Below are 12255 nucleotides of genomic sequence, written 5' to 3' on the forward strand. Positions count from 1 at the left end.
AAGATGTTCAAATGTTCATAAATGACCAGCATGGTCGAATAATAATAAGGCAGAACAGTTGAACTGGAGCAGCAGCACAGTCAGGTGGAAGTTGAAACTGGAGCAGCAGCATGGCCAGGTGGACTGGGGACAGCAAGGAGTCATCATGTCAGGTAGTCCTGGGGCATGGTCCTAGGGCTCAGGTCAGTTGAAACTGGAACAGCAGCAAGTCACCAGCAAGTCACCGTCCATCAGTCAATTAGATATCATTCTGACACCAAACCCACTTTTTCCATCTCGTTTAGTAGCCAACTATCACATACTACAGAGCTGGCCCAAAATTCACAACGCCTTCTATTCAAACCATAATAAAAACGTAAAACACGTAGTTACCTTCCAGCTGTGGGTCCAGTTCTGATATTATGTGTAGACCTAGCTGAGGCGACCCTGAATCCCAAGTTTCGGCTCAATAGGTAATTTGGTGCCTGAGCAAGACCCTAATTGGTTCTGAAAATCTCCTTTTTTCCATGCCTTGCTACGGGATCCTTGAATGAGCAATCGGACAAACGTTGGGGTCCGTCTATATGGGCCGAGCCGGTCGCAATGCACCTAGTCTTGCGACTCTGGGACATTTCTAAATGTCATAATTTTCGTGATGCAAAAATGAATTGAAGTTATTGCAAATGTACGAGGCTGTTTCTCGATCCGAGAACCTTCTAGAGCCACGTAACTCACCACGCACTATCGACCTGAGGTCTAGAACAGGTTTCTAAAGTTTCGGAACTCTAGGTCTGACGGTTCTTTAAAAGTTCCAACAAGGTTAACTAATGCAGGCAGTGTATGTCTCTACGCACCCCAATGTGTCCCTCCTTCCAAGCTGTGTGTGTGTGTGATTTAGTTTTTCTTTAAAATGTTATGGGAAAAATGACTGATTTACACATATGAAGTTTTGGAAAGATCTGACTTTTTTAACCCTTCGAAACAGCCCCTGTGACACCATTTTAAGGCACTTCCTGTTGACACAGGAAGCTGAACACATATCCTCCTTGGGGTAGGCAATTATAGAATTTTGAGTTTTAAGTCTTTATGTTAAGAACTGACTTATTTACGGAGGGTTTAGTGAGTGTGTGTTATTTCAGAAAATCACAGAAATCTCACAGAGCTCCGAAGCACACTTTAAAAAGATTCATATGAACAAGCTGCAACTGGATCTGTAACTGTTTTAAAAAAAAAAACTATTTTTGAACATCACCAATTTGACATTGTACGATTTCTCTTAAATGACGATAGATAAATGGCTGGTTCTTTTTTTATTGACACCGGAGGCTCCTTGACTTTGACGTGAAGCGGAAAAATTATTGCTTTATTTTCATTTTGGACCTTTAATCCCAGAAAAATGGCCATAACTCAAAAACCGTTGAGGCCTAGATGCCATCTTGTTCGGGGCCAACTGCCCATTATGCCAAACCTATGCTCACCAAGTTTCAGCTTTGAAATGTTTTCCGTTTAGGAGATAAGGCCACGTTGTGATTCGTGATGTTTTGTACATTTGCAATATGATTGCTTATGCCCTCTTGTGGGATTTACCGGGACAGTGGAAAAATGACCAAAATTTGATTATTTTATAAAACGGAAACCGAATGTCCGAGAGAGTTCATTTGATGACTTCCCGGTAGATCCAGCCCTGCCGCACGACTTCCCGGTAGATCCAGCCCTGCCGCACGGCCCGACGCCCTCCGCGAATTTTACAAACGTTTTCGGACGTCTAGTAAGGGACCGTACATTTGCAATATGGACTTTCTCACTAGCCATATGGCGAATGTCAAAATGTGAATAAAACAGTAAATAAAAAAATGATTACCACAAAAACTATTTTCTGATAGTGATTTATTGATACAAGTGGCACATGCTGGCAGCCAATCACATCACCCCTGGCACTCACTTGGAGCCATTCAGTGTTGTTTTTTATGCTAGTGGGCTAAGCTGTAGCATTATGTCTTTCAAAAGGAGACAACTCACAAATGCGAAAATTCAAGAGATTGTAAATTCTGTCAATGAGTTTGAGTATGAACGTGAGGAATCCGTTTCTGATAGTGACAGTGAGAAGCTTTACCTTGTGGCCATTGAGAACCCTGAATCTGATTACCCCTTGCCCACCGACGAAGTCCCAAGTCCCTCTGAAGATGCTTGTGGTTATGGAGGCAGACCAACAGTAGGTGAAGTACGAGAGGTCTACGGTAGCTGGAAGGCTGCCAGCCATTTCACCACTCCTGGGCCTGCTGTTGGCTTTGATGAGTCCTAGTCTGGAGTGCAAAGCCCTTTGCCATCAACCTCTGACGGAGAAGTGCTTCAAGTTGCTTCTGACAGAGAAGGCAGTGAGAGACATTTCGGAGGACACCAATCGCTATGCCTTGGAGCTACAGGAGTAGAGAGAATCAGGAGTGAGGTGACAACAACAATTAGTAAACAATTAGTGAAATGTATACCTTCCTTCTGACAGTCTTTCTCATGGGAATAGTTTAAAAGAACTCCCTAAGTGAGCGGGATCCTATGTTTGCAACTCCCAATCTTTGCCACTTTTCCCAAGGTCGCTTTCTAGTCCTGATGAGATGCATGCACTTCGTCAACCATCATTGGATGATTTTTTGTATGCAAATGAACTCAAGCTTATGGACAATGTCAAATGTGGTATAGCGAAGCACCTGAGTGAGTTGGGTGCACAATTACACAGGTACTTTCCCGAAACGGATGACAATAACAACTGGATTCGTTATCCCTTTCATGCCTTGCCTACAATTCACTTACTGATATCTGAACATGAGAGCCTCAAGGAAATTGCAGAAAGCGCCTCTGTGAAAATTGAATTTAAATCAGAAGCCGCTGCCAGATTTCTGGATTGGCGCTCAGAGTATGCTGACTTGGCAAATCGTGCTGTTAAGACACTGATGCCCTTTGCAACCACGTGCCCATATGAGAGTGGATAACACTCATTCTAATGTTTAATAAATGTATTGTATATTGTGTGTGTGGCAGGCTTACAGTGATGGCAAAAAAACAACATTTGAGAGTGCGCTGACCCTGGTGCTAGAGAGGGTGCGTAGCTGGAGGTTGAATGTTTGAAGGGATATGAGATTATAAAAGTTTTGGGAACCACTGATCTAATCAAATGGTTACCCAGACTGTTTGCATTGCCCCCACCCTCTTTTACGCTGCTGCTACTCTCTGTTATTATCTATGCATACGTCACTTTAATAACTCTACCTACATGTATATATTGCCTCGACTAACCGGTGCCCCGGCACATTGACTCTGTATCGGTACACCCTGTATATAGCCTTGCTATTGTTATTTTACTGCTGCTCTTTTTATTATTTGTTACTTTTATTTTTCTTCAGGTATTTTTATTAAAACTTCATTGTTGGTTAAGGGCTTATAAGTAATCATATCACTGTTATATTCGGCGCATGTAACAATTTTTTTTGTTTGTTGATTTGACAGGAATGCTTATGGGGAGGTGTTGCTGTATATGTTCAGAGGCATATCACTGTAATGCTTAGAGAATATCTTATGTGTAACGATATGGGTGTCGTGGGTGTGAAGTCAGGCGCAGGAAACAGAGAGTTCAAGGTAGTGCTCTTTAATGCACACACGGCGAACATAGGCCACCCCACGAAACACTGGGCGCTAAAAAACAAATGCCCCAAACACGGGGACGAAAACAGTCCAGCAAAAACCCACGAACAGGAACAAACACGTTCGACTCCAACATACACAAATGTTACACAAACAATCCCGCACAAAGAAACAGGCGGGACGGCTGACAAATAAAGCCCAACTAATCACCACAATGCATAACAGCTGTAACCAATTAACAGACAAGGAGGGGGAGGAAAGAATCAGTGGCAGCTAGTAGGCCGGCGACGACGAGCGCCACCCGAACGGGAAGGGGAGCCACCTTCAGTAGGAGTCGTGACATTATGTCAAGTGTTATTGAAGTGTTGTGGTTGCAGGTTCACTGGCATATCTAAAGCCTTTTCTTTTGGGATGTTGCTATTGGCCACCAAGTGCAAACAGTCAGTATCTAAATAATGTGTGAAATGCTTGACAATGTACTTGATAGTTTACTTTTCTGTGTACCTGAATATTTACTTGTTTCATCAAGCTGTCCACTCAAGAGGAAGCTTCTCACTGTAACCAGTGTTATTAATCAACCTACCAAAGAGTTTGTAAACACTCAGGAACAAGATCATTCACATGTATCTATCACATTTTTGCTAATACTGTATAACTTTGTTCTAAAGCTCTATCCTTACCCATTGGATGCAGTGACCACAGTATCGTGGCTTATTCACCAGGAAAGCCAAAGTTCCAAAAGCTGGGCCTAAAATATTGTATAAGAGATCATGCAAGATTTACCTGTGACTCTTATGTGGATATTTTTTGGTCTGGTGTGATTAATAAGAAGCATCCAGACGCTGAACTTGATGAATTCATGACATTGCTTCCAATTATTGATAAACATGCACCTGTTAGAACTGTTAAGGCTCCATGGATTGATGAGTAATTTAAAAAATGTATGATGGAAAGAGATGGGGTAAAAGGAGTGGCTAAAAGTCTGGCTGCACATCTGACTGGCTGACTTGAGACATTTTGTGACTAAACTCAACTATGAAGCCAAGATCAATTATATAAAGTATGATGGGAAAAAAATTGGAGTACTTTAATTGAAATTATGGAGAGAAAGACATTCAACTCCATCTTTCATCAAATCAGATGGCTTATTCATCACATTTTATGTTGGCAATTCTTTTAATGATTACTTCCTTGGCAAGTTGGGCAAAATTAGGCAAGAAATGGCAACAATGAACAGTAAACCATCATACTCATGCATAAAAAAACGAATAATGAAAGAAAACCATTGTAAGTTTGAATTGTGTAAGGTTAGTGTGGGAGAGAGGGAAGATAATTGGTATTGATCAATAATGACAAACGTCCTGGCACACAATTCTTAAAACTCTGAGACGTGATCGACACTGCATAATAAACTGACATTCATATTGCTATATTCCACACGTTACAGTGTGTTTCGATCCTCTCTCCTACTCTCTCGCACACCTACTTCCTGTCTTGATCTCTGAACACTTGGCAATGAAAAGCCAACGAGCATTTACAGATAAGGTGCAGACCGGTTGCACCCTCTGTAACCACTGTTTATATTATTTGACCCTGCTGTTCATCTATGATTGTTTGAACAGCTTGAACAATGATTTAGCCTTAATGGCCATGTACTCTTATCTCCAACCAGTTCAGATTTAAGTAGAACTTTTGTATGACTGGCGCCTTCAGTGAGAGGTCTAATGCTTTAATGCCAATGTCACTTAACCTCTCTAGGGTACCACCTGGCCAACATCCAGGGAGATTGCAGAGCGCCAAATTCAAATACAGAAATATTCATGATAGAAAATCAGAAAAGATACAACTATTTTACATAGGTTTAAAGATGAACTTCTTGGGAATCCGACCACGGTGTCAGATTTCAAAAATGCATTACGGCGAAAGCATACCTTACAATTATTTGAGAACATAGCCCAGCAGACAAATAATTACAAACATTAACCAGCCAAGTAGAAGAGTTACACAAGTAAGAATTAGAGACAAAATTAATCACTTACCTTTGATGATCTTCATATGTTTGCACTCAGAAGACATTCATTTAATCAATAAATGTTCCTTTTGTTCGATAAAGTCTCTCTTTATATCCGAAAACCTCCATTTTGTTTGCGCTGTTTCTTCAGTAATCCACAGGCTCAAACGCAGTCACAACAGGCAGACAAAAAAATCCAAATGGTATCCGTAAAGTTCATAAAAACATGTCAAACGATGTTTATATTCAATCCTCGGGTTGTTTTTAGCCTAAATTATCGATAATATTTCAACCGGACATTAACGTCATCAATATAAAAGGTAAACAAGAAAGGCACTCTCTCGGTCATGCGCATGAAAAAGCTCTGACATTGCAGGGTCGACTCATTCAGACTGCTCTTACTCCCTCATTTTTCAGAATACAAGCCTGAAACAATTTCTAAAGACTTGACATCTAGTGGAAGGCAAAGGAACTGCAATTTGAGTCCTAAGTCAATGGATACTGTAATGGCATTGAATAGAGAGAAAAAAATCCTACTTCCTGAATGGATTTCTCTCAGGTTTTCGTCTGCCGAATATGTTCTGTTATACTCACAGACATTATTTTAACAGTTTTGGAAACTTTCTGTGAGTGTTTTCTATCCAAATCCTATCTTCTGGGCCTGAGTAGAAGGCAGTTTAATTTGGGCATACTTTTCATCCAAAATTCCAAATGCTGCCCCCTACCCTAGAGAAGTTAAATATGAACAAATATGAATCATTGTTAATGTTTTGTCCATCAGAGTCTAAGCCGGGGTTGGGGTGGCATACCGAGGAAAACTTTGCTATTTGATTTAAAATTGAGACCCAAATGGTTCGGATTGGCTGTACCGACTTCAGACACGTGTACAAGTCTTAGAGCAAAATGGAGAACACCATTGTGTTCGTGAGAGTCTCGTCTTTCCGTTCGGACGCTACAGACAATTTGTTAGAAGACCGATTTTCGGGATGTCTCATGGTCTGACAAGAATGCTCTAGCTCGGTCACCATTCACCACAGATGCAGAAGTATGACATAGGCAGATGTGGTAGATTGAGACGAGGGTTTAATATTTTCCCTGTATTTTACAAATGTTCTATTCTGAGAATGAATTTATTGTCTCCCGGGGAACCCGGTTTTGCCGCCAAAACCGGAAGTGTCGTTGAAAAGCATTTGTTAGTAGGGAATCAAGTACAGTTGGTAAGTTTAACAATGAACATGAAGAAATACAAAACAAGAGAAGCGTACTGGCCATGAAAATCAAAACCAATACTGCCTGAAGGCTAAATAAAAGGGAAGTAATCAAGGTACTGATGAAGTCCAGGTGTGTATAACGATGGGGAGCAGGTGTGCGTAATGATGGTTGTTGCCAGGTGTGCATAATGTGGGCTGCCAGTATTGGTGGTTAGTATACTGGCGATGACCATGATCCCCAGCTTCTCCATGAAGGCTTTCTATACCCGTGAGCAGGAGAGCCGGTGTAGTCGTGACAGTACCCCCATCGTGACATGTGGCTCCAGCCACAGGACGCTGCCGGCCAGGGGAGGCGGCCCCGAGGGAGAGGAGCGGGCCGGTGTGGATGGTGAAGGTGGAAATCCAAGATGATGTTGATATCCAGAGATGTCATCCACTGGGACCCAACAGCTCTCCTCTGGACTATACCACTCCCAGTCCACCAGGTACTGGAGTCCAGAATGATGGCATAGGCAGGGATCCCATCAATGTCCAGGGGAGGTTGTCGCTGGGGATGGCAATCAGCCAGGGGACAAGGAACCACCGGGCTGAGGAGGGAAAGATGAAAAGAGGGTGAGGTCCGGTAGTAAGTGCAGAGCTGTAATCTATAGGTTACCTTTCTGATCCTCCGGAGGACCTTGAATGGCCCCGCAAACCAGGGGCTCAGCTGATTACAGGGCAGGAGGAGCAGGAGGTTCCTGTTGGAGACGCGATAACCAGGAACCAGCCTGCTCCTTCTGGCAGCAAACGTGGCCCAGGAGTCTCACGTGGGCATCGTTCCAAACATCATGTGCGAGCCGGAACCACTCATCCACCACAGGATCTTCGGTCTGACTCGGGATTCATGGAGCCAGGGCTGGCTGGTCTCTCAGGACACAGTGGAAAGGGGTCAGCCTGGTGGAGGAGTGACGTAGTGAATTCTGGGCGTTCTCTGCCCAGGGAAGAAACCGGGCCCACTTCCCTGCCGTTACTCCTAAGGAACCTTCCCAGCTCTTGGTTCATCCTCGCCACCTACCAGTTGAAATGAGGCCGGTACCAAGAAGTGAGGCTGACCATGATCCCCAGCTTCTCCATGAAGGCTTTCTATACCCGTGACCTGAATTGGGGGCCACAGTCGGAGAGGCGCAGAAGGGGAAGGAGTTGCCCTGCTGGAGCGAGCTGGGGTGATTTGGTTTGGGCACATATGGAGCAGGCGAAGTCCTGCACCAAGGGGTCCATCAGTACTTAGTGGAGATGGATTGAATAGTGCGGCTGATACATGGGTGTCCAGCAGCAAGGGATGTGTGCTCTCCAGAGGGCAGGTAGCAGGTTCCTTCTCCAGAGCCTGGCGGATGTCCACGTCTACATCAGATAGAACCGGGGCAATGATTCGGGAGAGTGGTATGATGAGCGCACTCAGGACAGGAACCTTTCCCCTGAATCGTGGCGACAGGACAGGGCATTGGCTTTGATGGACTTCGAACATGGGCGGTATGACCGGGTGAAGTTTAATCTAGAACCTCTCCTTGAACAGAGAGCTGAGAGGAGATTAAGTTCTTAATGAAGTGGCAATTGAGGTTGGCAAATCCCAATAAAAGTTGTAGTCCCTTTTTGGTGGTTGGGACTGGCCATGAACTGACTCCCTCAACCTTCCTTTCGTTATAACCACTCCCTGTGGACTGATCTGGTATCCCAAGGAGGAGACAGCGGCCTGATAGAACTGGTACTTCTCCCCTTTGACATACAGGTGGTTCTCCAGGAGGCGTCCCAAGACTACCCGGACGTGGGTGATGTGATCCTCCAAGGTTGCGGAGTAGATCAGGATGTTGTCGATATACACGACCAACTAACGCACACACATTTTCCGGAATAACTCATACACGAATGCCTGGAACACCCTACAGAGCATTGGCAATTTTCCATTCATCCTGCTTCCGGATGCCTATCAAGTTGTAGGCACTCCACAAATCAAGTATAGTTTAAAAAAAAGGGCCCCGCGGAGCTGTTCGATGGTGGCCGGTGCCAACGGGAGAGATAAGCGTTACTTGGTGGTGATGGAATTGAGACCTCTGTAGTCGATGCATGGACATCGACCTCCATCCATCTTGGCCATGAAGAAGAAGCCTGCCAATGCAGGGGAGGTGGGTGGGTGGATGAAACCCTGTTGGAGAGCCTCCTGGATGTATTCCTCCATAGCCTTGGTTTCAGCTACCTGAGTCTGCTAGCAGGACCATGGCACAATCCCAAGGGCGATGAGCAGCGAGACAGGTGGTACAGGTCTTGGAGAAAACCTCCCGGATTTTTATTTTATTTTATTTTTATTTCACCTTTATTTAACCAGGTAGGCTAGTTGAGAACATTTTCTCATTTGCAACTGCTACCTGGCCAAGATAAAGCGTAGCAATTCGAAACATACAACAACACAGAGTTACACATGGAATAAACAAAACATAGTCAATAATACAGTAGAACAAAAGAAAACAAAAAGTCTATATTACAGTACAGTGAGTGCAAATAAGGTAAGTTAAGGAAATAAATAGGCCATGGTGGCGAAGTAATTACAATATAGCAATTAAACATTGGAATGGTAGATTGGCAGAAGATGAATGTGCAGGTAGCGATACTGGGGTGCAAAGGAGCAAAATAAATAAATAAATGCCAGTATGGGGATGAGGTAGGTAGATGGGCTGTTTACAGATTGGCTATGTACAGTTGCAGTGATCTGTAAGCTGCTCTGACAGCTGGTGCTTAAAGCTAGTGAGGGAGATGTGAGTCTCCAGCTTCAGAGATTTTTGCAATTTGTTCCAGCCATGGGCAGCAGAGAACTGGAATGAAAGATGACCAAAGGAGGAATTGGCTTTGGGGGTGACCAGTGAGATATACCTGCTGGAGCGCATGCTACGAGTGGGTGCTGCTATGGTGACCAGTGAGCTGAGATAAGGCGTGGCTTTACCTAGCAGAGACTTGTAGATAACCTGTAGCCAGTGGGTTTGGAGAAGAGTATGAAGCGAGGGCCAACCAACGAGAGTGTACAGGTGGCAATGCTGGGTAGTGTATGGGGCTTTGGTGACAAAACGGATGGCACTGTGATAGACTGCATCCAGTTTGTTGAGTAGAGTGTTGGAGGCTATTTTATAGATGACATCACCGAATTCGAGGATCGTCAGTTTTACGAGGGTATGTTGGGCAGCATGAGTGAAGGATGCTTTGTTGCGATATAGGAAGCCGATTCTAGATTTAATTTTGGATTGGAAATGCTTAATGTGAGTCTGGAAGGAGAGTTTACAGTCTAACCAGACACCCAGGTAATTGTAGTTGTCCACGTATTCTAAGTCAGAGCCGTCCAGAGTAGTGATGCTGGACGGACGAGCAGGTGCGGGCAGCAATCGATTGAATAGCATGCATTTAGTTTTACTTGGGTTTAAGAGCAGTTGGAGGCCATGGAAGGAGAGTTGTATGGCATTGAAGCTCGTCTGGAGGTCAGTTAACACAGTGTCCAAGGAGGGGCCAGAAGTATACAGAATGGTGTTGTCTGCGTAGAGGTGGATCAGAGAATCACCAGCAGCAAGAGCAACATCATTGATGTATACAGAAAAGAGAGTCGGCCAGAGAATTGAACCCTGTGGCACACCCATAGAGACTGTCAGAGATCCAGACAACAGGCCCTCCGATTTGACACACTGAACTCTATCAGAGAAGTAGTTGGTAAACCAGGCGAGGCAATCATTTGAGAAACCAAGGCTGTCGAGTCTGCCAATAAGAATGTTGTGATTGACAGAGTGGAAAGCCTTGGCCAGGTCGATGAATACGGCTGCACACTAATCTCTCTTATCGATGGCGGTTATGATGTCGTTTGGAACCTTGAGCGTGGCTGAGGTGCACCCATGACCAGCTCTGAAACCAGATTGCATAATGGAGAAGGTATGGAGGGATTCGAAATGGTCAATAATCTGTTTGGTAACTTGGCTTTCGAAGACCTTAGAAAGACAGGGTAGGATAGATATAGGTCTGTAGCAGTTTGGGTCTAGAGTGTCACCCCCTTTGAAGAGGGGGATGAATGCGGCAGCTTTCCAATCTTTGGGAATCTCAGACGATACGAAAGAGTTGTTGAAGAGGCTAGTAATAGGGGTTGCAACAATTTCGGCAGATCATTTTAGAAAGAGAGGGTCCAGATTGTCTAGCCCGGCTGATTTGTAGGGGTCCAGATTTTGCAGCTCTTTCAGAATATCGGCTATCTGGATTTGGGTAATGGAGAAATGGTGGGGGCTTTGGCGGGTTTCTGTGGAGGGTGCCGGGCAGTTGACCGGGGTAGGGGTAGCCATGTGGAAAGCATGGCCAGCCGTAGAGAAATGCTTATTGAAATTCTCAATTATATTTGATTTATCGATGGTGACAGTGTTTCCTAGCCTCAGAGCAGTGGGCAGCTGGGAGGAGGTGCTCTTAATCGCCATGGACTTTACAGTGTCCCGGAACTTTTTTGAGTTAGTACTACACGATGCAAATTTCTGTTTGAAAAAGCTTGCCTTAGCTTTTCTAACTGCCAGTGTATATTTGTTCCTAACTTCCCTGAAAAGTTGCATATCACGGGGGCTATTCGATGCTAATGCAGAACGCCACAGGATGTTTTTGTGCTGGTCAAGGGCAGACAGGTTTGGCGTGAACCAAGGACTATATCTATTCCTAGTTCTAAATGTTTTGAGAAGGGCATGCTTATATAAGATGGTGAGGAAGGCACTTTTAAAGAATAGCCAGGCATCATCTACTGACGGGATGAGGTCAATGTCATTCCAGGATACCCCGGCCAGGTCGATTAGAAAGGCCTGCTCGCAGAAGTGTTTCGGGGAGCGTTTGACATTGATGAGGGGTGGTCGTTTGGTCGCAGACCCATTACGGATGCAGGCAATGAGGCAGTGATCGCTGAGATCTTGATTAAAAACAGCAGAGGTGTATTTGGAGGGCGAATTAGTTAGGATGACATCTATGAGGGTACTCGTCTTTACTGATTTGGGGTTGTACCTGGTAGGTTCATTGATAATTTGTGTGAGATTGAGGGCATCAAGCTTAGTTTGTAGGATGGCCGGGTTGTTAAGCATGTCCCAGTTTAGGTCACCTAGTAGCACGAGCTCAGAAGATAGATGGGGGGCAATCAGTTCACATATAGTATTGAGGGCACAGCTGGGGGCAGAGGGAGGTCTATAGCAAGCGGCAACAGTGAGAGACTTGTATCTGGAAAGGTGCATTTTTAGAAGTGAAAGCTCAAATTGTTTGGTTACAGACTTAGCCTGCAGAGTTCTGTATTACTTTCTATCTTTGCAGTAGATTGCAACACCGCCCCCTTTGGCGGAGATAGAACGTCTTTGGTGGTTTTCCTAAGCCAGGGTTCAGACACGGCTAAGACATCTG

This window comes from Oncorhynchus tshawytscha, linkage group LG06 (assembly GCF_018296145.1).
Source record: "Oncorhynchus tshawytscha isolate Ot180627B linkage group LG06, Otsh_v2.0, whole genome shotgun sequence".
Taxonomy (NCBI): domain Eukaryota; kingdom Metazoa; phylum Chordata; class Actinopteri; order Salmoniformes; family Salmonidae; genus Oncorhynchus; species Oncorhynchus tshawytscha.